Here is a 274-nt window from a genome sequence, read left to right as displayed (position 1 = left end):
CTAATGACTGCTTACATGTTTCTTTAAATTTAAGTGATTTTGTACTTTAAATAGACACCCCTTGGGGTAACAGGTAACATCTCCAACTTGTGGGGGCTATGCTGCTTTATATCCATAGTTCTACTGTAAAGTTCAAAAAATGTCTTGTAATAAAACTTGATAACTGAAAATGTGGAAGCATTGCTCACAGCAACCAGATACTGCTGGTGTATACCGTGTTTCCCCGAAAATAAGACACTGTCTTATATTTTTTTTTGGCTCCCAAAAACACACT

At 36.1% G+C, this 274-nt stretch overlaps 2 protein-coding genes across 4 annotated transcripts in view; both read right to left on the bottom strand.

Annotated features, from left to right (window-relative positions):
* The window catches only part of ITGB1BP1 (integrin subunit beta 1 binding protein 1), a 488766-nt gene that overhangs the window by 105274 nt on the left and 383218 nt on the right, over positions 1-274 (bottom strand). The gene's annotated exons all lie outside the window — the stretch shown is intronic.
* Positions 1-274, bottom strand: part of LOC140328169 (kinase D-interacting substrate of 220 kDa-like) — a 56420-nt gene that overhangs the window by 14338 nt on the left and 41808 nt on the right. The gene's annotated exons all lie outside the window — the stretch shown is intronic.

Source organism: Pyxicephalus adspersus, chromosome 4 (genome assembly GCF_032062135.1).
Source record: "Pyxicephalus adspersus chromosome 4, UCB_Pads_2.0, whole genome shotgun sequence".
In the NCBI taxonomy this organism is placed as follows: domain Eukaryota; kingdom Metazoa; phylum Chordata; class Amphibia; order Anura; family Pyxicephalidae; genus Pyxicephalus; species Pyxicephalus adspersus.
The sequence above is the reverse complement of the archived record's forward strand: the minus strand, read 5'-3'. Positions and strand labels throughout refer to the sequence as shown.